At 39.4% G+C, this 25,915-nt stretch overlaps 1 long non-coding RNA gene across 1 annotated transcript; it reads left to right on the forward strand.

Annotated features, from left to right (window-relative positions):
• Positions 1–4,600: 4,600 nt before the first annotated feature.
• Positions 4,601–13,240, forward strand: LOC129136134 (uncharacterized). Its single transcript, XR_008537452.2, has 3 exons — positions 4,601–4,747; positions 5,337–5,390; positions 13,020–13,240. It is a non-coding gene; the product is annotated as an uncharacterized LOC129136134 (long non-coding RNA).
• The last annotated feature ends 12,675 nt before the right edge of the window (positions 13,241–25,915 follow it).

Genomic DNA, 25,915 nt, shown 5'->3' on the forward strand with positions numbered 1-25,915 from the left:
GTCAAGTGTAGTAGTGAGAAGAGGGAAGAAATAGAAACGAGGAGTTTGATCTGTGACTGAATGATCAATTGAAACAGCTCCCTTCACGCCAGCCTTTTTTTTCTATTTTCTCTCTTTCCTTTTTTTTTTTTTTTTTTTTTTGAGATGGAGTCCCTCTGTGTTGCTCCAACTCATCTCAAACTCCTGGGTTCAAGTGATCTTCCCGCCTCAGCCTCCCCAGTATCTGTGAGTACAGGCACATATCACTGTACCCATTTGCCACTTTAGTTGCTGTTTTTATGCAGGGTGGGGGTGATGGGTTGGAAAGATTTTTAAAATCATGTCATCACCATCATATGAGAATTTTCCTAAGTCTTTTAGAGGATTGCATGTTGAATATATTTTAATGTACTTATATGTACTTATTCATCATTCATATATCTTCTTTGGTAAAGTGCCTGTTCAAATATTTTGCCCATTTTAAAAGTGTGTTGTATGAGGAAGGATGACTGACTAGATGCATTTTGTACTTGCCTTCTCCACTACGAGAAACCAAAATAGTGAGTAAGTAAATCACATTTTAAATAGATCATCTGAGAGAACACTGGAAGTCAACAGAAAAGTGACAGGAAACACCTAAGGCAAGGAAGGAGAGGAAAGTAAGGTAGGCTGCTTGGCTGGGATCAGCTGGGAGCCAGGAGAGACTCCCCAGTGTGGCGAAAGGGTAAGTGAGAAACCCCCAGTAGACCACATTCCCACCACAATATTCTTCTATCTTAGCCCTCTCAGGCCCTGAAACTAACAGAGGGAGCTACCTGGAGACCATGCAATGGCACAGCTTTGAGGATGGAGCTTGCATCGGGTCCCATGTCCCCCCCTCCACCAAACCATAAGCAGCTACAGCAAGGCACCATTTTGAGAGCCTGGCCCCCAACAGGCTACACATTGCCCTGGGGCTCAGCAGCTCCAGGGCTAAGGCACAGGTGAAGCATGGACTGCTGCCATCAGGGCTGAAGCACAAGTAGGGTGATTGTGCCCTATCCTCCCCAGTGGCAGGGCCACAGCATGACTGCTGCCACCTCACTCGAGCATTCCACCAGGGGCCTTGAGATTGCCCCACCACTGCCTACCATGGCAGGCACCTGCACACACCATCAGGTGGCCTGAGGACAAGTCTGCTCAGACTGGCTTGGCCCCCACCCCATGTCAGAGCATGTAATCTAGGGGCTTAGGGATTGCCAAGCCCAGCCCACCACCATTGGCACCTAAGCACTCCTCTAGGGGGCCTGAGATTGATCCTACCCAACCTGCTACTACCACCACAGCTGGCACCAACCTGCACATGCTACCTGGGGGCCTGGAAACTAGCCTACCCAGGCTATCACAGCCACCACCAATAGCAGCACATACCACTTGGGACCCAGAGAGTCATCCCAGTACTGCCACTGCCATTGCCTAGAACATGCCAACTGCCCAGAGGCCTGAGAACATGCTCACCCCCACAGCTACCATTGCTGCCACTACTGGCATTCAGACAAGCCACCTGGAGGCTCAAGAACTGGCCTGCCTGGACTTGCTGACCCTGGTGCCAGCATATGCCACCTTGGGACCCAAGGACAAGCAGGCTCAGCCCACTGGGGTCTGAAGACTGGACCATGAGGGATCCCAGTCCCCAGCAAAACTTCACCACAGTCTCCCTTAATAACTATACCCTAAGCCATCAAGGAAATCATAGATACTACTGATGCTGCTTACAGCCAAAGAAATCATACAGAGACTATCCTACTGCTTGCACCTAGAATTAAAGTCAATGTGCACTCCCCAACCAAAACCATAGATACATCTTCAGGAAAAAGTCCTCCCATACTAAAGCAAATTCATAAAGTTGAAAGAAATGACTGTTACACAACATGTACAGATATCAATGTAAGAACACAGGAAACATTGAAAATGCAAGAAAATATGACATCTTCAAAGAAACAATAGTTCTCCAGGAACAGATCCCAATCAAAAACAATCCTGGAAAAAGAATTCAAAATAAAGAGACAGATATCATAAAAAAGAACCAAACAAATTCTGGAACTGAGGAATTCAGTGAATGAAATACAAAATGCATTCAAAAGCTTCAACAATAGCCTAGATTAAGCAGAAGAAAGAACATCAGAATTTGAAGATATAAGTCTTTTGAAATAACCCATTCAGACAAAAATAAAGCAAAAAATAAAAAAGAGAGAGAGAGAAAAGCCTGTATGACATATGGGACACTATAAAGCAACCAAATATTTAAACTTTTGGAGACCCAGAAGGAAAAGAGAAAATAAAAATGTTAGAAAACCTATTTAACAAAATAATAGCTAAAAACTTCTCTAGCAAGAAATGTAGACATCTAGATACTTGAGGCTCTTGAGAACCTCAAGCAAATACAATGCAAAAAGGTCTTCATGGTACATTATAGTCAAACTGTCAAAAGTCAAAGACATAGAGAATTCTAAACACAAGAGTAAAGCATCTTGTCACCTATAAAGGAACCCTCATCAGACTAACAGCTGACTTCTCAGCAGAAACGTTATAGGCCAGGAGAGAATGGGATGATATATTCAAAATGCTGGAAGAAAAGCTGCCAGCAGAAGACATACCCAGCAAAATTATCCTTCATAAATGAAGAACAAATAAAGTCTTTCCCAGATAAGCAAAAGCCGAGGGAATTCATCACCACTAGACTGATCCTGCAAGAAATGCTTAAGAGAGTTCTACACCTGGAAGTGAAAGAATGTTAGCTGCCATTATGAAAACACATGAAAATATAACAACTCCTGGTAGAACAAAGACACAAATAAAGGAAAATAAGACTCAACTCTTACCACTAAAGAAAATCACCAAACCACAATGATAGACAAAGAGAACGAAAGGAACAAAGGATATACAAAACAACCAGAAATTATTTAATAAAATGAAAAGAATAAACCTTTACATATCAATAATAACCTTGAATATAAACAGATTAAACTTTACACTTAAAAGATACTGACCAGCTGAATGGATTAAAAACACATAGGCCAACTATATGCTGACTACAAGAAACTCATCTTACCTGTAAGAGACATAGAAAGTAAAGGGATGAAAAAAGATATTCCATGCAAATTGAAATGAAAAGCAAGCAGAAGTAGCTATGCTTACATCGGATAAAGCAGACTTTAAGTCAAAAACTGTAAAAAGAGACAAGGTTACTATATAATGATAAAGGGATAAATTCAGTAAGAGGATATAATAATTCTAAACATATATGCACCCAACACCACAGAAACCAGATATATAAAGCAAATATTATTAGATTTAAAGGGAGAGATAGGGGTCAGGCACAGTGGCTCACACCTTTAATCCCAGCACTTTGGGAGGCCAAGGTGGGAGGATTGCTTGAGCCCAGGAGGTAGAGACTACAATGAGCTGTGACTGTGTCTCTGCACTCCAGCCTGGGTGATATAGTTTGGGTGTTTCTCTCTGACCAAATCTCATGTTGAATTGTAATCCCCAATACTGGAAGTGGAGCCTGGTGGAAGGTGTTTTGGTCATGGGAGCAGATTCCTCATGGCTTGGTGCTGTCTTCATGATCATGAGTTCTCATGAAATCTGGTCATTTTAAATGTGTGGCACCAATCCCCTCAATCTCTTTCTTGCTCCTGCTTTCATCATGTGATGTGCCTGCTCCTGCTTCACCTTCTGCCATGAGTAAAAGTTTCCTGAACCCTCCCCAGAAGCTGATGACAGTGCTGTTTCCTATACAGCCTGCAGAATTGTAAGCCAATGAAACCTATCTTCTTTATAAATTTTCCAGTCTCAAGTATTTCTTTATAGCAATACAAGAATCGCCTAACACAGAAAATTGGTACCAAGGAGTTGGATGTTGCTATAAAGATACCCGAAGATTGGGAAGCAGATTTGGAACTGGGTAACAGGCAGAAGTTGGGAGTTTGGAGGGCTCAGAAGAAGATAGGATGATGAGGGAAGGTATGGAACTTATTAGAGACTGGTTAAATAGTTGTGACCAAAATGCTGATGGTGATATGGACAGTGAAGTCCAGGCTGACGAGATCTCAGATGGAAATGAGGAACTTATTGGGAACTGGAGCAAAGATCATGTGTGTTATGTCTTGGAAAAGAGCTTGGCTGCATTCTGTTTATGCCGTAGAAATCTGTGGAAGTTTGATCTTGAAAGTGATGACCTAGAGGATCTGGCAGAAGAAATTTCCAATCCACAAAGTGTTCAAGAAGTGGTGTGACTGCTTCTAACAGCCTACACTTGGATACAGAACAAAGAAATTACTTAAAGTTGGAAATTATATTTATACAGGAAGCAGAGTGTAATAGTTTGAAAAATTTGCAGCCTAGTCATGTGGTAGAGAAAAATAAAACTTTTTGGGGAAAGGAATTAAAGCAGACTATAGGAGAACCACTTACTAAAGACGTTTGCTTAACTAAAAGGGAGGCAAATGCTAATATACAAGGCGAAAATGCCTCAAAGCCATTTCAAAGACCTTCTGGCAGCCCCTCCCATCACAGGCCTAGAGGCTTATGAAGGAACAATGGTTTCCTATGCCAGGCCTGGGGCACCATTGCCTTGTGCAGCCTTGGGACATTGCTCTCCACATCCCAGCTGCTCCAGCTCCAGCTCCAGCCCTGGCTTAAAGGCGCCCATGTACAGTTCAAGCTGCCACTTCAGAAAATGCAAGCTGTAAGCCTTGGTGGCTTCCATGTGGTGTTAAGCCTGCAGGTGCAAACAATTTAAGAGTTAAGGAGGCTTGGCAGCCTCTGCCTAGATTTCAGAAGGTGTATAGGAAAGCCTGAGTGCCCAGACAGAAGCCTGTTGCAGGGGCAGAACCCTCACAGAGAACCTCTACTAGGACAGTGTGGAGGAGAAATATGGGATTGGAGTCCTCACACAGAGTCCCCAATGGGGCACTGACTAGTGGAGCTGTGGGATGGGGCAACTGTCCTTCAGACCCCAGAATGGGCAATCTACCAGCAGCTTGCACCCTGCACCTGGAAAACCTGCATGCATTCAACTCCAACCAATGAGAGCAGCCCTGGGGGTTGAACCGTGAAAATCCACAGAGGTAGAGCTGCCAAAGACCTTGGGAGCCCACTCCTTTCACTAGTGTGCCCTGGATGTGGGAAATGGAGTCAAAGGAGATTATTTTGTAGCTTTAATATTTAATAACTCTCCTGCTGGGTTTCAAACTTGCATAGGGCCTGTAGCCCCTTTCTTTTGGCCTATTTCCTCCTTTTGGAACAGGAATGTTTATCCGAACCCTATACCCCCATTGTATCTTGAAAGTAACTAAATTGTTTTTATTTTACAGGCTCATAGGTGGAAAGGATTTGCCTTGTCTCTGATGAGACTATGGACTTTTGAGGTAATGCTGGAATGAGTTAAGACTTCGGGGTACTGTTGAGAAAGCATGATTATATTTTGCAATGTGAGAAAGACATGAGATTTGAGAGGGCCTAGGGTTAGAACTATGTAGTTTGGATATTTGTCACCAACCACATCTCATCTTGCATTGTAGTCACCAGTGCTGGAGATGAGGCCTGGTGGGAGATGTTTGGATCATGACAGCAGATCCCTCAGGGCTTGGTGCTGTCTTTGTGATAGTGAGTTCTCACAAGATCTGGTCATTTAAAAGTGTGTGACACCTCCCCCCGCCCCCTGTCTTTCTTGCTTCTGCTATTGTCATGTGCTGTGCCTGCTGCTGCTTTGCCTTCTGCCATAAGTAAAAGCTCCCTGAGGCTTCCCCAGAAGCTGATGCCAGCACTGTCTCCTGTACAGCCTACAGAACTGTGAGCTAATTAAACGTCTTTTTTTTTTTTTTTAATAAATTACCCAGTCTCAGGTATTTCTTCATGGCAATGCGAGAACTGCCTAATAGATTGGGTGACAGAGTGAGACCCTGTCTCAAAAAGAAAAAAAAGGGGACAGACAGACCCCAATACAATAATAATTTGGACTTCAAGAACCCAATCTCAGCATTAGACAGATCATCTGAACAGAAAATTAACAAACATTGGATTTAAACTGAACATTAGACCAAGTAGACCTAATAGACATTTACAGAACACTTCATCCATCAGCTACAGAATACACATTCGTCTCATCAGCGCATGAAACATCCTCCAAGATACACCATGAGCTAGAAAAAAAACAATTTTAATTCTTAAAAATTAAAATTTCAGATAAGAACATGTTCTGGCAAAAAAAAATTTTTTTTAAATCAAAATCAAAATTACACCCAGTATCTTCTCAGACCACCATAGAATAAAACTAGAAATCAATAACAAGAGGAACTTTGGAAACCACACAAATACATGGCAATTTAACAACATATTCCTGAATGACCATTTGGTCATGGAAAAAATGGATGAAGGAAATAAAAACTTTTCTTGAAACAAATAAAAATCAAAACACAACACACCAACACCTATGGGATATAGCAAAACAGTGCTAAGAGAAAAGTTTATAGCCATAAGTCTCTACATCAGAAAAGTTGAAAGATTTCAAATAAACAATCTAACAGTGCACCTCAAGAAACTAGAAAAGCAAGAACAAACCAAACCCAAAATTAGTAGAAGAGAAATAATAAAGACCAGAGCAGAACTAAAACAATGGAGACCCCCCCAAAAAAACAAAAACAAAACAAACAAACAAAAAACCAACGAACCAAACAAAAAACCCCAAAGGAACAACTAAACAAAAAGTTCGGTTTTTGAAAAGATAAACATTGAAAAACCACTTAGTAGACTAACCAAGAAAAAAAAGACCCAAATAAATAAAACAAAAAAGGAAACATTACAACTGATACCATACAAATACAAATGATCATTAGAGACTGTTATGAACAACTATACACCAACAAACTGAAGTGGATGTATTCCTGTATTTATACAACCTACCAAGACTGAATTAGGAAGAAATAAAAAACCTGAACAGATCAATAACAAATAATGAAATTAAAGCAGTAATAAGAAGCTCCCCAACAAAGAAAACTCCAAGACCAGCTGGGTTCACTGCTGAATTCTACCAAACTTTCAAAGAAGAACTAATATCAATTCTCTTCAAACTATTGCAAAGGCTTGAAGAGGAGGGAATTCTCCCTAACTCATTCCATGACGCCAGCATTATCCTGACACTCAAACCAGAAAAGGATGCAACAACAAAAAAGAAAACTATAGAATAATATTCCTGATGAATATAGATGCAAATATTCTCCAAAAAATGCAACAAAACTGAATCCAGCAGCACATCCGAAAAATAATACACCATGATTGAGATTTTTTTCCCAGGGATGCCAGGATGGTTCAACATATGCATATTAATAAACATGATACATCACATCAACAAAATAAAGGACAAAGATGATATGATCCTCTCAACTGTTGCAGAAAAGGATTTGATAAAATTCAACATCCCTTCACAATAAAAACTCTCACAAAACTAGGCATAGAGGAAACATACCACCACATAATACATTTTGTATATGACAAACCTACAGCTAACATCATACTGAATGGGGAAATTTTGAAAGGCTTTCCTCTAAGAACTGGAACAAGAGAAGGATACTCACTTTCACCACTTCTATTCAACATAGTACCAGAAGTTCTAGCCAGAGCAATCAGGCAAGAGAAATAAATAAAAGGCATCTTAGTTAGAAAAGAGGAAATCAAATTGTCCCTCTCTGCAGATAATATAATCTTACATCTAGAAAAACCTAAAGGCTCCACCAAAAAATTCTTAGATCTGATGAATAAATTCAGTAAAGTTGCAGGATACAAATCAACATACAAAAATCAGTGTATAGCATTTCTATACACCAATAACGAGCTAGCTGAGAAAGAAATCAAGAGAACAATCCCATTTACAATAGCTACAATAAAATAAATACTTAGAAATAAATCTAACCAAAGTAATGAAAGATGTCTACAGGGAAAACTACAAAGCACTGATGAAAGAAATTGAAGAGGACACAAACGTGGCAAGACAGCACATGCTCATGGATTGGAAGAATTAATATAATTAAAATGACAGTACTATCCACAGCAATCTACAGATTCAATGCAATCCTTATCAAAATACCAATGATATTTGTCACGGAATTAGAAAAAAAATCCTAAAATTTATACAGAATTAAAACAGAGTGAGATTAGCCAAATCAATCTTCAGCAAAAAGAACAAAGCTGGATGCATCAGACTACATGAGTTCAAAATATATTACAAGGCTATAGTAATCAAAACAGCATGGTATTGGTATAAAATAGACACATATAGCAATGGGACAGAATAGAAAACGCAAATAAAATCCACATTTTGACATCCAAATGAACTTAACAAAGCTGTCAAGAACATACACTGGGGAGAGGACACCCACTTCAATAAATAGTGCTGGGAAAATTCAATATCCATATGCGGAAAAATGAAATTAGACCCTTGTCTCTCACCATATACAAAAATCAACTCACAATGGATTAAAGACTGAAACTATAAAATGACTAGAAGAAAACATAGGCGAAACATTTCAGGACATTGGTCTAGGCAAAGATTTTATGGCTAGAACTCAAAAGCTCAGGCAACTAAAATAAAAATAAACAAAAGGGACTATATTACCCTAAAATACTTCAGGACAGCAGAGGAAACAATTGACAAAGAGACAACCTGTTGGATGGGAAAAAATATTTGCAAACAATTCATCTGACAAAAGACTGGTATCCAGAATATATAAAGAACTCAAACAACTCAAAAGTAGAAAACAAATAATCCCAGTAAAAAGTGGGCAAAGGGCATGAATAAACATTTCTCAAAAGAAGATGTACAAATGGCCAACAGGTATATGAAAAAATACTCCACACTTCCAATCATCAGGGAAATGCAAACCAAAAGCACAATGAGATATCATCTTAGCCCAGTTAGAATGGTAATTTTTAAAACAACAACAAAAAGACACTGGCGGCTGGGCACAGTGGCTCATGCCTGTAATCCCAGCACTTTAGGAGGCCGAAGTGGGCAGATCACGATGTCAGGAGTTCGAGACGAGCCTGACCAACATGGTGAAACCCCATCACTATTAAAAATACAAAAATTAGCCAGGCATGGTGGCACGCACCTGTAATCCCAGCTACTCGGGAGACTGAGGCAGGAGAATCACTTGAACTCAGGAGGCAGAAGTTGCAGTGAGCCGAGGTCATGCCACTGCACTCCAGCTGGGGTGACAGAGCAAGACTCCATCTCAAAAAAAAAAAAAAGACACTGGCAAATGTGGAGAAAACAAAACTCTTTATACACCATTGATGGGAATATGGATTAGTACAACCACTACAGAAAACAGTTTGGTGATTTATCAAAAAACTAAACATAGAACTACCATATGAGTCAGCAAGGCCACTACTGAGTATTTATCGAAGAAAAGGAAATTGGTATATCACAGGGATACCTACACTTGCATGTTTATTGCAGCCTTATTCATAATAGCAAAGATACAGAATCAACTGAAGTGTTCATCAATGAATGGATAAAGAAAATGTATATATACACAAAGGAATACTATTTGGCCATTAAAAAGAATGAAATCATGTCATTTGCAGCAATATGGATGGAACTGCAGCTCATTATGCAAGTGAAATAAATGAAGCACAGAAAGACAAATACTACATGTTCTCACTCATATGTGGGAGCTGAAAAAGTTAATCTTATGGAGGTAGAGGATACAAATGATAGATACCAGAGGCTGGGAACAGTGTGTGAGAGTAAGGGAGCTTAAAGAGATGTTGGTTAATGGGTATAAACATACAATTAGATAGAAGATATAAGTTCTAATGTTCAAAAGCAGAGTAGAATGACTATAGCTGGCAATAATGTGTTGTATATTTCAAGTTAGCTAGAAGAGAGGACTTGAAATGGTCCCAACACATAGAAATGGTAAGTAAGGTGATGGATACCCCAAATGCCCTGACTTGATCACTACATATTGTATTCATGTAGCAAATACATGTACCCTACAAATATGTAAATATTATGTATCAATTGAAACAAAAACAAAAAATGGGTTTTCTTCTTATTGAGATGTTAGTGTTTTTTATATATTCTGATATAAATCCTTTATCAGATATGTTTTTCAAATAGTATCTCCCAACCTTTGGTTTCTTTTGATCAACATGGTTTATAAAATTTATTCATGTTGTTTCATGAGACATCATTCATTCATTCTCAGGGTTGTATTATATTTCATTGTATGAATACACCACAATTTCTCTATTCTTTTCTTGATGAACATTAGTGTAATTTAAAACTTTTGGCTATCAGAATAGCGTTGCTATTAACATTCTGTGTCTTTTGGTGAACATATATATGCATTTCTGAACATATGTATGCAATTTTATTTAGAATGGAATTGCCAGGTCATAAGGTATGTGTATGCTCAGCTTTGGTGTATACTGCTAAAAGGTTTTCCAAAAAAGTTGTACCAGTTTACACTCCCGCCAATGGTATGTGAAAGTGCCATTGGCTGATATTCTACCACCACTTGGTACTATCTGTCATTTTCATTTCATCCATTATTGTGGTGTGTTGAGGTATCTCATAGTAGTTATAATTTGAATTTCTTTGATGACTAATGAAATTAGTCCCCTTTTAAAATTGCCATTATGTAACTTCTTTTGTGAAGTGATTATTTATATCTTTTGCCCATTTTTCTACTGGATTGTCTGCCATTTCTTATATTGATTTGTAGGCTGTGGTAGCTTTTAGGTTTTATACTTTATCCTTAATATTCTGAAATGTAATTACAGAATTGCCCTTATTTAGTATGAGGGGATAGACCTAAAAGTCATATCTTTTCCAAATTCTGGAAACTTCTCAATATTTCTTTCCTTAAATATTATTTCTCAGGCATTTTCTCCATTCTCCTTTCCTAGAACTCCTATTGGATATATTAATATGATGGATTTTTTTCCCATCTGTCCACCTTTTAGTCAATTCTCCAAGACTTTTTGCTGCTTTCCTATATTTTTAAACTTTTATCTCTCTGTGCTACTTTTAGCAATTTCCTTACTACTGTTGTCCAGTCTAGAATTAATTCAATCTTTTGATGTTTCTTTAACAAATTTCTTTACTAATCTTTAAAGATTTCACTGACCACTTAAAAATAATTTCCAATACTTCTAATTGGACCTTTTCCATATTCACCTATTTTATTTCTGCCTGTTTTTACTTTAGCTTTTGTTTTTCTTTTAAAGTTCAAGTTGATCTTCAACATATCTCTTTGACCATTCAAACATTTGAAGTCTTTGTCAGCCTGTTTCAGAAATTAATTTTTTATTTTAATGTTTAATTTTTGTGAGTACATAGTAGGTGTACATGAGATGTTTTAATACAGGCATGCAATGTGTAATAATCACATCATGTAGAATGGGATATTCATTCCCTCAAGCATTTATCCTTTGTATTACAAACAATCCAATTATACTCTTTTAGTTAGTTTTTTAATGTACAATTAAGTTATTATTGACTATAGTCACCCTGTTTTGCTATCAAATAGTAGGCCCCTTTGTCAAAAATGAGTTCACTGTAAGTGTGTGGATTTGTTTCTGGGCTCTCTATTCTGTTCCATTGCTCTATGTCTGTTTTTATGCCAGGACCATGCCATTTGGGTTACTACAGCTCTGTGGTGTAATTTGAAATCAGGTAATGTGATTCCTCCAGTTTTCTTCTTTTTGCTTAGGAAAGCTTTGGCTATTCTGGATCTTTTGTGGTTCCATATAAATTTTAGGATTTTTTTTCTATTTCTGTGAAGAATGTCATTGGTATTTTGACAGGGATTGCGTTGAATCTGTGGATTGCTTTGGGTAGTATTGATATTTTAATAATATTGAATCTTCCAATCCATGAACATGAAACATCTTTTCATTTTTGGTGTCCTCTTCAATTTCTTTCATCAGTGTTTCAGAGTTTTCATTATAGAGAACTTACACTTCTTTGGTTAATTACTAGGTATTTAATTTTATTTGTGGCTATTGTAAATGGAATTACTTTTTTATTTCATTTTCAGATTGTTCACTGTCAGCATATAGAAATGCTACTGATTTTTGTATATTGATTTTGTATCCTGCAACTTCACTGAATTTGTTTATCAGTTCTAATAGTTTTTGGTGGATTCTTCAGATTTTTTCCAGATATAAGATTATATCATCTGCATACAAGGATAATTCAACTTCTTCCTTTCCAATTTGGATGGCCTTATATTTTCCTCGTCTGATTGTTCTACCTAGGAATTTTAGTACTACGTGGAATAACAGCTAACAGTGGTGAAAATGGGCATCCTTGTTGCATTCCAGATCTTAGAAAAATGCCTTTCAGTTTTTTCCCATTCAGCCTGATACTGTGTGTCTATTGTATATGACTTTTATTATGTTGAGGTATGTTCCTTCTATGCCATTTTATTTTTTTGAGGGGTTTTATCATGAAGGGATGTTGAATATTATCAAATGCTTTTTCTGAGTCAGTTGAAATGATTATATGGTTTTTGTCCTTCATTCTTTTTATATATCACATTGATTAATTTGTGCATGTTGAACTATCCTTACATCCCAGGGAAAAATTCCACTTGGTCATGAAGAATGATCTCTCTAAGGTATTGTTGAATTTAGTTTGCTAATATTTTGTTGAGGATTTTTGCATCAATATTCATCAGAAGTATTGGCCTTTAGTTTTCTTTTTTTGATGTGTCTTTGTCTGGTTTTGGTATCAGGGTAATACTGGCCTTGTAGGATGAGTTTCTAAGTATCCCCTCCTCCTCTATTTTTTGGAATAGTTTGAGTAGGATTGGTATTAGTTCTTCTTTAAATATTTGATAGAATCCAGCTGTGAAGGCATCAAGTCCAAGCCTGGAACCATGGCCCCAAGTGAGAACATGCATTCCTGTTTTCCCATGCGATGTTGCCTTTTCCAAAACCACTCATGTCCCGCCCCACCCCCGATCCTATGCCCATAAAAACCCCAGGCTCCACTGACAGAGCAGAGAAGAGGAGAAGCAGCTGGACATAAGAGACTACAGTTTGATGTTGGAGAGGGGCAGCTTGACTTCAGAGGGATGGCTTGACCGCATTGCTTCAGACAGGAGTCTGGCCAGGGATGGCCAAATTCTGTGGGAAGATCACCTTCCTGCTCCATTACCTTTCCACTGAGAGCCACTTTCATCAGCAATAAAATCCTCCACATGTACCACCCTTGAATTCATTCATGTGACCTAATTTTTCCTGGATGCCAAACAAATTTTTCCTGGGTGCCACGGGTGTGGACGCTAAAGGCTGTCACACTGACCCTCTGCCCTCAATGGTGGAGAGCAACCACCTCGTGCAAAAAGACAGAGGGTCCACTGAACTGTTTAACACTTAAGCTGTCCAAAAACAGCAAAGCTAAAAGAGCACTGTAACAGATGCCCTCTGGGACTTCAGGGGTCATGGGTACCCGCCTCTAGATGCTGCTGCAGGGCCTGCATGGAGTTTTGCTCCTGCTGTTCCCCAAAAACACTTGCCCAGCTCCCGCACCCACTCACCTGCATGCTCCCTCCTGTGAGGGGTTCAGTGCAATGGATTCCAGTGAATGGAGTTTGCCCCAACTGGCACCTAAATAGCCAGCTATCCCCAGCACCCTCACTCCAGTTCCCACCTGCGAAGGGGTCAGGGGAAATTTCCCGCTTTATAATGACTTGGAACTGAGGGGCAGGGGCTGAAGATTTTATCCCATGAGTCAAAATCTAGAATGGCCTTGTGAGAGCAATGCTCACTTGGGTCAGAGCCTCCTGACCCTAGCTGTGACAAAACTGAAACCAGGGAGAACACATCCTCTCTTGGTGCCCTCTTTTATTTGCTGGCTGTGGATGCTTAAACTTCCCTTTGCTCCCTCTTCTCCTCTCTTTGACACCCTGCCTGAGGGTGGGTCAGGGTCAAAGACAAAGGCATTAACATGAAGACAGATGGAGTAAAGCTCTGACTGAGTAGGGGGCAGGTTTGAGGTGCAAGGGGTCAAGGACTTGATTCCTCTTTGTGGTTGTAATGAATTTACTTCAATTGGGGTCACCTTGAGGTTTCAGCATTTACAACCAGTGCCTAGCACATAATAGGGGCTCAATAAAATATAGTCGGGGGTGGGGGGTGGGGGGTGGGTGGGTAGGGGCTGGGCATGGTGGCTCACACCTGTAATCCCAACAGTTTGGGAGGCCAAGGTGGGTGGATCACAAGGTCAGGAGTTCAAGACCAGCCTGGCCAATATGGTGAAACCCCCTCTCTACTCAAAATACAAAAATTCACCAGGTATGGTGGTGCACACCTGTAGTCCCAGCTACGTGGGAGGCTGAGGCAGAAGAATCGCTTGAACCCAAGAGGCAGAGGTTGCAGTGAACTGAGATTGTGCCACTGCACTCTAGCCTGGGTGACAGAGAGAGACTGTCTCAAAAAAAAAAATGTATATATATATAGTCGGTCCTCTGTATCTCTAAGTTCTGCATCTGTGCATTCAACCAATGAAAATTGAAAATATTTTTTATATATGCATTTAGGACAAGCACAGTAGCTCACGCCTGTAATCTCAACACTTCGAGATGCTGAGGCAGGAGGATCGCTTGAGCTTACGAGTTTCAGACCAGCCTGGGCAACATAGCAAGACCCTGTCTCTACTAAAAATTAAATTAAAAAAATCAGCAAGACATGGCGGTGCATGCCTATAGCCCAGCTACTCAGAAGGCAGAGGCAGGAGAATTGCTTGAGCTGGGGAGAATGAGGCTGCAGTGAGCTGCAATCATGTCGCTGCACTCCATCCTGGGTGACGGGGTGAGACCCTGTCTCAAAAAAAAAAAAAGTGCATTTATACTGAATATGTACAGACTTTGTTTTCTTGTCATTATTCCCTAAACAATACAGTATAACAATATTTACATAGCATTTACTTTGTATTAGGTATTATAAGTAATCTAGTGATGATTTAGAGGATATGGGAGGATGTACATAGGTTATATGCAAATATGGCAGCATCTTATATCAGAGACTTGAGCATCTGGATTTTGTTAGCCATGGGAGGTCCTGGAAGCAATCCCCCATGGATATGAAGGGACAACATATGTGTTGAATGAATTGAAGGAGCTAAAGTTCTGAGCTTGGTAAGATGGTTGCTCCCAGCTCTGTCTTCTGGCTTTTCCTCTCCCTCTGGTGGGCGTATCCAGGCCAGGAGTCCCAAAGCTCTCACTCATCTCCTGAAAATGCCTAGAGCAGTGGGGCTATAGGTGAGGCACGCCAGCTGTCTAGAACATGTCACCCCTTTGCTAACTTGCCAGTTATTTCTGGAGTCCCTTTTTTCTTACTGTGAGAGTAGTCAGATCCAGGGAACCAGGATTTGGGCTTTGGGAGGAAGGGGCTGGAAGAACTGCTTTGCTCCTAGGTCCTAGGCCTGCCTTCAGCCATGTGAAAGGGATCTTCCACTTGGTCCTGTTCAGCTCGCCATGGTCTGCACGGGAGTTCAGGTCAAAGTCTTATCACATGTATTTTCTTGGCTTTGACCTTTGTGCTGTTATTTTTGTTTCTCTCAAGAACCTAAGGAGGGAAGGGGTCCCAGGGAAGGGAAGGAAAAGGAGAGAAGTGTTTGAAATCCTGAGTCCCTGCCATCCCTCCCTCTCTATGTAAATCTCTGCTCCTTTATACTATGACTTGCTTATTCATGGAAATCTGTCTGAGGGAAGGCTGTGGTCAGAAGCTGGAAGATAGTCCATCCGCATGCCAGCTTACGGTCCCATTCATGTCAGTTGCGCTGACAGGCAATAAAGAATAGCAGGAGAAGCTAACAGATCATGTGCTTACTCTGTGCTTGACCTGGTCTACGTCTTTCACTTACAGTCTCAGATCCTCGCAGTAACCCCCGAGGTCGATACTGTTATGATTTCTATTTACAGATGAGGAAATGAGGCTCAGCAAGAAGTACCTTGTCCAAAGTCAGAATCTGCCCAAGTTCTAGGAGACAAAGTCCAGCAATCTGACTCTGGAGCCAGTGTTCCTACCCATTATGCTTGTCTCTCTCCTCCTCACAAGCGTACTGAGGAAAAGCCAACAGCTGCTTACTGTGGCTCAACCCGACTGCTACACACAAGGAATTTGCTCCTGAGGGTGGAAGGAAGTTCATCTGCCTCGAAGAACACACCCACACGGCAGGGCTGGGATGCCACCATCAGCTTTCCTTTTGACTTAAAGCTTGTCCACGTTGTCATCAAGTGACACACCAAACCACATCAGTCATTTCTTCAGCATGAAAGAATAAATTCGATATTTTCCTGGGTGGATTGTTTATATTTTTGTACTTCTGCCTAGAGAGTTCCCATTTAGGCTTAATCGTTATTTGCCTTCATAGATTTATCCATATCTACGTTTCCCAGTTTGCCAGTTGTTTCTAAAACATTTACTGACCAGTGTAAATAGCAACCTTTTGTAGCATTTATATATCATTTTGGAAACAATCTATTTACCCAATATTTATTTTAATCTAGAAAGTTTTAGCAAGAGAGCTGAAGAAAGTGAACGTGGTAGGACAACTCATAGCCAGAGGGAATAGTATATTTGTTCTCAGTGAAATCATGGTTTGCTGGCACTAAAAATGAGTTTCCAGCCAGAATGATGAGTGGGTCAGCCAAAGGACAAGAATACTATATTTCTTTTCAGTAATTTAATTGGGTGCCCTTGGAAATCACTAGTGTCTGTCTGTGAAGGAGAAAAGACATAGAGAAGCTCTGTATTTGTCAGAATTGTAATGAACTTTTAGATTATTTTTTTTTAAAGTCTCTAGAGTATATTCAAGGAAACATTTTAAGGAATAACATCCTTATATGCCAAACACATCTTCAGCATATAAAATGACTTTATTTTTCACACAAATTTGGCTTCTCAAAATAACTGGTTTTAACTTTGTTGAACTAGAAAAGGGAGGCTCAAATTTTCTTCACATCTCCCTCCTTGCCTTCCAGACATTTATGAATGTTTTCTGAAACTAATTCGTTCTCAGGTGCTCCATTCAAGATAATTGGGCAATAATACAAGTTACAACTATGTCAAAGGTCACAGCAAACTGGGATCATAAAGAAAATAATTGGTAGGGTGTTTACAAGTTAAATACTGACTTCTGGCTGTATCCATGCTGCTGCAAAAGACATAATTTTTTTTCCTTTTTTATGGCTGTGTAGTATTCTATGGTATACACATACAATAGTTTCTTTATATACTCCACCACTGATGGGCACCTAGGTTGGTTCCGTGTCTTTGCAATTGTGAACAGTACTGCAACGAACATATGAGTACACATGTCTTTTTGGTAGAATGATTTATTTTCCTTGGAATACACACCCAGTAATGGGATTGCTGAGTCAAATGGTAGTTCTGTTTTAAGTTCTTTGAGAAATGTCCAAACCGTTTTCCACAGTGGCTGAAGTAATTTACACTCCCACCAACAGTGTATAAAGCTTTCCCTTTTCACTGCAGCCTTTTCAGCATCTGTTGTTTTTGACTTTTTCATAATAACCATTCTGATTGGTGTGAGATGGTATCTCATTGTGGTTTTGATTGCGTAACAAATAACTTTTTACTTTTTAAGTTTAAGTATGCCCTAAATATTGCATAGGACATACTTAATAAGTTAAGTGAACTGTAACTCGATAAATTATTGGTAAGATCAGTGATTTTTATGCTGGAGAAGCACTGGCTTGGAAGAAATTGGAGTTTTGAAACAAAAGAATAAACTCCAGAAAGTATGTGGATATGGATGTACATATGTGGGGGCAGGGGGGAATGGTGGGAAAGGCAAAGAAAATTAGTTAATGTTAGAAATCCAGAAGTTTATCCAGGATTGATTAACATATTCTCTTAAAAAGAATTTTCATGAGGTTGGTTAACAACAACAAAATCAACAAGTTTGTAAGAACCAATTGCTTAAAGCCTGTACCAACAGGATCTGAGTTTGGTACTGTCTTACTCCATTTTCTGTTTATATCAGAATACCTGAAATGGAGCAATTCATAAGAAATGAAATTTATTTCTTACAGTTCTGGAGACTCGGAAGTCCAAGGTCAAGGGGGTGCAGCCAATGAGAGCCTTCTCTTCTTGCGGGTAGGGATCTTCTGCAGAATCCAGAGGAGGAACAAGACATCGCACGGCTAGGAGCTGAGCTTGCTAGCTTAGGTTTCTCTTCCTCTGCTTATAAGGCCACTAGTCTCATGCTCATGATAATTACCATTAACCCACTAATTCATTAAGCATGAATAGATTAATGGATTCGTGGATTAATGGGTTATTATGGATTAATTCATTCATGAGGGCAGAGCCTCATGACCCAATTACCTCTTTTTTTTTTTTTTTTTTTTGAGGCAGTGTCTCATTCTGTCGGCTAGAGTGCAGTGGCACGATCACAGTTCACTGAAGCTCTGACCTCCTTGAGCTCAGGTGATCCTCCCACCTCAGCCTCCCAAATAGCTGAGACCACACGTGTGCACCACCATGCCCAGCTAATTTTTGTATTTTTTGTAGAGATGGGATTTCACCATGTTGCCCATGCTGGCCTCAAACTTCTGGGCTCAAGCGATCTGCCCGCCTCAGCCTCCCAGACTGCTGGGATTATAGGCATGAGCCACCTCGCCTAGCCCCAATCACCTCTTAAAGGCTTCACCTCTCAATACTGCCGCATTGGGAATTAAATTTCAACGTGAGTTTTGGAAGGGACATTCAAACCATAGCAGGCACGTTACAACTTTTCAGCAGACTGAAATGGTATGGTTCTTGGCTTCTTTTCAAAGTGTAAATCTTTCTTTCAGGCTCTTAATATGTCAGACTCTGCATCTATTCTCTTCTCTCCTAATAGCACTGCCAGGTCTAAGATTCTTTCGCTGGTGGGTGGATGGTGCATGCTGGACCAGCTGAAAAGTCGCTGAGTCTACCACTCTACAGAACACAGTCTATGCTTGAAACTACAGGGAAGTGTTCAAAAGAAAACATGTCTGACCTTCAAGAGTTTGTAATCCTATTGGGAAAGTCTAGAGAAAAGATGATAGATAATTGTCAAATTGAGTCACTTCATGGAACACATGTTCTATGAAGGCTCAGTTGGTTTCACCACTGTATCCCCAGTACATAGAAGAGTACCTTGCAAACAGTGGTTGCCCCGTAACATTTGATGAATGAATAAATCAGTGTCGGCTGCATTCACCAAGGCAGGCTTAATAAAGCAGTTTAGACTGAAATGGGACTTAAAGATCTGGCTGAACAGAAAGTGTCATCATCATCATCATCATTGCAGCTGCTATTTACTGTGAAACAGGTTCTGAGCACAGTACTTGATAATAATTATACACATGTTCTAATAGCCCTTAAACATTTAGGTCTATCTGGCCCAAAAGCCCATCTTGCTTCTGCAAATCAGCTTTAACATCGTCTCAGGGAGACATTCTCTGACCATCCTATCAAAAAGCATTTCTTCTTGCTATTCTCTATCTCAGCCCACTGTGCTTTAATAGTATTTATGACAACTTAGTGTGAGTTTATTAAATGTTTTTTGGCTGTCTCTATAGTCCATGAGGGCAAGGGGTATGTCTGTCTTATTACTGCTGTGTCTTCAGCACCCATCTGCCAGCTCATTCCCTGACACTTAGTAGGCATCCTATAAATATTTATTGAACAAATGCATTTGGTTTTCAGGCCTGTCTGCACAGAATCATCTCAGCTTAAACAAAAACACAGAAAACCAAAAAAATAACCATCAAGCTCTTATCCCAGAGATATTCAAAGGTAGATATTTGAAGCCCAGGCATCTTTTTTTCTCTTTTAAAATTCTTTAAGTGAATCTAATACATAGCCAAACACAAGAATTTCAATGAGTGGATGCCACTGTAAGGAAACCATACGGATCCACATTAAAATCTGATGGATACATTTTTTGTCTATGCAATCTTTCAAAGAAAGCTTCATAGAACTTTCTCTAAGAAGCACATTGGCCATGACCTTTGCCTCAATGTAAACTTGTTTCATACCTAATCGTACTCATCCTGTTCTCTCTAACTTTAAAAGTAAGAAAATACCAGCATCAGCAGCAAACACTTGAATTAAAATTTGTTGTCTGTGACCCTTAAACATATGAAGAGATGCTCAACCTCATTCAAAATAAGAGACGTGAAACTACAACTATACTGAGATATCACTTCTTATCCGTCAGATGGCAAAAATTCAAAAGGATGACAACATATTTTATTTGCAGGACTACAGGGAAACAGCTTCTCTAATACATTGCTGATGGGAATGCAAAAATAAACCAAATGAAGGGAAATTTGTTCATTTCTGGCAATATTATATATGTATATATCTTTTGTCGTGGCAATGCTACTTCTAGAAATCTATCCCAAAGGTGCACTGACATAATGGCATACACTCAAGATTTTCACTGTAGTAGTATTTATAATAACAAAAGAAAAACACAAATGTCTATAAGTAGAGAATTGGTTGAATAAACTATGGTACAAACATATGATGGTCTAGGCAGCACCCCCCGCCCCCTTACACAAAAATGAGGAAGCCTTCTATCTACTGGTATGGAGTAATCTCTAGAATATATTTTTAAGTGAAGAAAGCAAGGCGCAGAACAGTATTTAGAATATGCTATTCTTTGTGTCGAAAATGGAGGGAAATCTGAATATATATATATATAAGCATTTGTCTATATTTTTAAAAATAATAAAAGGATAAGTCAAAAATAAAATATATAAGGGAGCAAAAGGAAAAAAATAGACTTTTTAAAAATTGTTTTTTATTTAATTAATTATTTTTCTTCAACTTTTAAGTTCCAGGGTTCATGTGCAGAATGTGCAGGTTTATTACATGGGTGAACACGTGCATGTCATGGTGGTTTGCTGCACAGATTAACCCAGCACCCAGGTATTAATCCTAGCATCCATCAGCTATTCTTTCTGAGGCTCTCCCTCCCCCCATCACCCCCAGCAGGCCCCAGTGTGTGTTGCTCCCCTCCATGTGTCCATGTGTTCTTATCATTCAGCTCCCACTTATAAATGCGGACATGTGGTGTTTGGTTTTCTGTTACTGCATTAGTTTGCTGAGGATAATGGCTTCCAGCTCCATCCATGTTCCTACAAAAGACATGATCTCGTTCCTTTTTATGGCTGCATAGTATTCAATGGTGTATATGTAACACATTTCATTTATCCAGTCTAGCATTGATGGGCATTTGTGTTGATTCCATGTCTTTGCTATTGTGAATAGTGCTGCAATGAACATATGCATGCATGTATCTTTCTAATAGAATGATTTATATTCGTTTGGGTGTATACTCAGTAATTTATTTATTTTTTGAAACAGAGTCTCACTCTGTCGCCCAGGCTTGGGTACAGTGGTGCCATCATAGCTCCCTGCAGCCTCAACTTCCCTGGCTCAGGTGATCCTCCCACCCCAGCCTACCCTGGTAGCTGGGACTACAAGTCACACTGCCAAGGCCCGGTATTTCTTTCTAATTTTTGTAGAGACAGGGTCTCACTATGTTGCACAGGCTGGTCTTGAACTCCTGGGCTCAAGTGATCCACTCACCTCGGCCTCCCAGAGTGCTAGGATTATTAGCATGAGCCACCACGCCTGGCCATCTTCCCTAAATATACCTCATTTTTAATTTTCATTTGGTGACTAGGTAAATGTTTTATATAATTAAAAAACAAAACTAAGTAAAAAAAAAAAGAAGTAACCACCAAGATGGAAAAAAACACAAACAAAATAACCAGTATATCAGGTTGATGACATAACTACACTGAAAAGAATTATTTCACATTAAAACACTGGATATTAGGGTATATACTAAGCAAAAAGAAGTGAAACATATTCAGTAGTCTTATTTTTTCTCAACCTCCAAACATAGCAAAATCAGTAGTCTTATTATTAATGGTTATACTGTTTTATATTTTGGTACTATTTACATAAAATATGTTGTTAGTAACCTTTTTTTTTAGCTGCAAACCTGAAATCAAAGATATTAAGTAAAACCTTTATAATCTTAACTTAAATTGGAAATACCAGTATAAGCTTGTGATTGTTTTCCTCTCTAAAAAATACGTATTTCATAGCTCTGCCCACTGAAAATGTTTAACAACCATGATAACCCAGTAGCAATTTCCAGATGATGTTCTCTAAATACCATACGCACTAGAAGGAACCAGGACACCTTGAAGAAATGGCTGACTCCTGGTATGGGGCAGGAGTGTACAAAATGACCCTGGCACATTTTTGTGCTGAAAGCAAGAAAATGCTCACAGTCTGATGGGGTCATGTCAAAAGGACTGGAGCCAATCTGCAGGGACTTCTAACTGGCCATAGATGAGACAAATTAAGCACCAAATTTGATGGAAACTCATTGAACATAGAAAAATCTATGAGTTCAAAATAATGCTGAGTACCGAATAATACTATTTGTGAGTTCAAAATAATACTGAAAAATATACATATCCAAAACAAATTAAAGAAACTGTTCACCATCAGAGGTAGCTAGTGCTCTAACAGCATATTTTGAAAATTGGCCACTAAAAGGAAAGAATTAAACATTTACCTTGCTTGGCACCATTGTAGTTTTATTTGTGGAGCTGCCACACAAATCTGGAACTACCCAACTTTTAAAATATTTTACATGCAAGAGAAACCCTAGGTGTTCGAGTCTCTTTATTGGGGTTTCTGTTATACACAGTGGAACCTAATTGTAACTGATACAACATGTAGAAATGGAACTCTATTTTCTTAAGAAATGAGGTTGCTTTCTTCACTACCAACTGAAATGAAGGCTGTTGAGACAGAAATAACTTGACAAAAATTTATTGGAAGCCAGATTTGATGATTGACCTGGGAAGACACACCAACAAAGTTGGGTGTGTTCCGAAGTCCATTACAAGTTAGAATGTTTTTATCAGAAAGTGTAGAAGGGAGGAAGACTCCTCATTTTGGAGTTGTCCTTTTCATTGCAGGGTACAATGCAGAGATTACAACCGTTGGCTACAGATGACAACATATAGGCTAGAATGTTTTATGCACAAGGTTACCAGTAAAACAGAACGATTCAGAAACAAATTAATGTCCTTTTCAATGTCAGTAGGTTATGTATTAATCAGTATGTCAACACTTTGAGGAACTCATGATAAGACTTGAGTAACCTACAATAAGATTCTTTAGTGAAGGATAGAATGTAGCCATGAGTCATAAGACCTTCCCTAGGTAATTTGGCAGCCTGCCAAATCCTACTTATTATCCCAAACAGCTAGAATCCCTTCAACCTTTGCTCACTGTATAGTTTCTTGCCTTCTGTCAATCCCCCTTATTGAAATAATTATGAATCAGGGGCACATAATTTCAGCTCAGAAAGCAGATTCCTGGTTCACAAGAATTAAGTACAGTTTTCCATGGCAGCCTTTCCATATTGAAAGATATAAACAACATTTTAAGGATGGTGGGGAGGAAAAGAGAAAGATGATGGGAATTTTGTGAAACAGTGACATTTGAGCAAAAATGGATGAAAGACCACACTCTAGTAGCCATGCTATAAAAAGAATGGGGGTATCAACTTCAGATTCATAATCAACTAATACTTAGTCAAGGATGTTCTGGGCCAGGCCTTTTGCTAAAGGATTTCCCATACATTTTCTGATTTAATCACCACTGATTTGATCTCAGGTCTCTATTTTTTGCCATGTGTTTTTTCTTCCTTCATCAAACTTTTATTAATTATAAATGAGATGTTGACATTTTACCTTTTTTGTTGTTGTCATAGAGATGGGGTTTACACTATGTTGCCCAGGCTGGTCTTAAACTCCTGGGCTCAAGCAATCCTCCCACCTCAGCCACCCAGAGTGCTAGGATTACTGTTCATTTTGCCTTTTTTTTTTTTTTTTAATCACCACCCTTCCCTGGAGGTGCTAATTAAAAGTAAAGTAGCCAGAAGCCACATTGGAGAAGCCTGTTGTGGATCCCCAACAACGTCTACGGCCCTGAAAGCTGTGAATACTTTAGGTTACTTGGCACAGGAGAATTAAGGTAGAAAATGGAATTAGGCTTGCTAATCAACTGACTTTGAGAGGGGTAGATGAACCTGGATTATCCAGGTGGGCCCAATGTAATCACAAAAGTCCTTAAATGTGGAAGGGGAGGTAGAAGGAAAGGTCAGCGTGATGTGTTGGGATAAAAACTCCACCAGCAGTCACCGGCTTTGAAGATGGCAGAGGGCCACGTTCCAGGGATGTGCATGGCTTCTGGAAGGAAGAAAGAACAAGAAAACACATTCCTCTCTAGAGCTCCCATAAGAGGTACAGCCCTGCCGACACCTTCATGTTAACCCAGCGAGACCCGTTTCAGACTTCTGGCCTCCAGAACTGTAAGAGAATAAATGTAAATTGTTTTAAGCCAACAAGTTTGTGCTAATGTGTTAGAGTAGTAATAGAAAATTAATGCCTCTGGGTATGGCTACAAATTGAAAGAAAAACACTCCACAGATGATCCAGTAGATTCGATGCCTCACAGGTGTGGACAGCGGAGTTCAATTCAATGGTGGCCTGTTGTACTGAACCCAAAACAATGTAAAGATTTAATGGGGCTGACAACAGCATTGGTGGGAAGCCATTCTTTACAGGGTGTAAAGGTAAGGGATGAGCAGGTCAGAGAAGTCTAAGAAGTTACTGGGGACATCGGGTGCAACTCGTGATTCCTAAAACCAGGACATGCTTTGACAAGGAGTTACTATGGTAGATCAAACTTTGACACTCATGTTCTTTCTATAATCCTAATCCTCCTTCCAATCCATGATCCCAGCCCCTAAATGAAGGTGAAGAATGTTACATTTTTTTTTTTTGTGGGTCAAATGTTCTTTATATAGAACACTTTAAAAAATGAACTTTAAAAAAAGGTTCAACGAGATATGTCTAGGTGTTGATATTTTTCCTATGACTTTTCGTTTGCTGGGTATATGATGGGCTTTTGAATTCTGCACACTGTGGTACATCTTCATACCAGGAAAGTTTTCTCTTATTATTAATTTATTGCTTTTGTTCTGACCTGTGTTTTAGGAATAAATATTATATTTTTGTTGACTCTGTAGTGTCTGCCCTTCGTATTTATATTTTCGCCTCCCAGCTTTGGAAATGCTTCTTGGGAGGTCTTCTCAAGGTATTCTCTGAATCACTGCTTCAATTTTCTTCCATCAGTGTGATGACTTAATTGTGCGATTGTATTTATAGTTGTCTTGCAACAACTCCATTATCTCATACAGTTCTTTTGATATCTGATGCCATCTTAGCTCCTTTTTCATGTTTGTTGTCTTCTCCGTATTTCATCTTTTATTTCAAAAGATCCACATCTTTCCAAATCTTTGAGAGTGTAGACGTGTTGTTCTTTAAAATTAATTAGGTTTCCTGTAGAAGTATTTTCCAAATGTGTGTCCTTAGGTACCAGATTCTCTATTTGTATTTTGTAATGTTTCATAGGCTTCCCTCACCACTTTTTAAATAGTACCTTTGAAAAGGGAGAGCTGTATTCAGCTCTGGTCCATGCCTGTGATCATGGGGAAATGGTCAGTGTTCGAGCCTTCCATTTGCATCCTAGAGAGGACTACTGGAGATGCAAAGCAGCAAGCCCATCATTCTGATAACTTGTTGCTTTTTGCTTATTCATCTTTTCACTGGAAGAGATCAATCCCTGGAACTTTGGAGACTGGGCTTCTGAGCTTCAGAATGAACTTCCCCCCACTCCCTAGAGGAGACAAATTGCTAGCAATCTGCGGTTCAACCCATTTTCACCTCTCCCTCACTTAGAGCCCCTCGGTTATGTCTCTGGGCTTCTCAATCCAGGC

The sequence above is a fragment of the Pan troglodytes genome, chromosome 8, assembly GCF_028858775.2.
Source record: "Pan troglodytes isolate AG18354 chromosome 8, NHGRI_mPanTro3-v2.0_pri, whole genome shotgun sequence".
Taxonomy (NCBI): Eukaryota; Metazoa; Chordata; class Mammalia; order Primates; family Hominidae; genus Pan; species Pan troglodytes.